Here is a 364-nt window from a genome sequence, read left to right on the forward strand (position 1 = left end):
GCGGGGATGCTCGTACTCCGCCCTGCACCCCTCCCCCGACACTCGCAGACTCCACGCCTGTCTTGCTGAGGCTGAAGGAAGAACGCTTCCCAGCGCCGCGGACTGGCGCGGGCCGCGGCCGGGGCTGTGCAAGAGAAGGCGCGGGATTCTTTCTTTTTCTTTTATTCCGGCCTCACATACTTCGGAGTGGGGGGCGGGGGGGGGAGTGCGTGTGTGGAGATGGTGCAGGGTTTCCCCCTTCAACGGGGACCGACAGCAGTTTGGGCTGGAAGGAGAGAGGAACTCCAGCTCCCGTCCGCTCAGCCCGTCCGGAAGCGGGGGGAGGGAACGGCCGAGCGCTCGGACCTGCGAGGCAGTCGGCGGC

This window comes from Pteropus alecto, unplaced genomic scaffold, assembly GCF_000325575.1.
Source record: "Pteropus alecto unplaced genomic scaffold, ASM32557v1 scaffold185, whole genome shotgun sequence".
In the NCBI taxonomy this organism is placed as follows: Eukaryota; Metazoa; Chordata; class Mammalia; order Chiroptera; family Pteropodidae; genus Pteropus; species Pteropus alecto.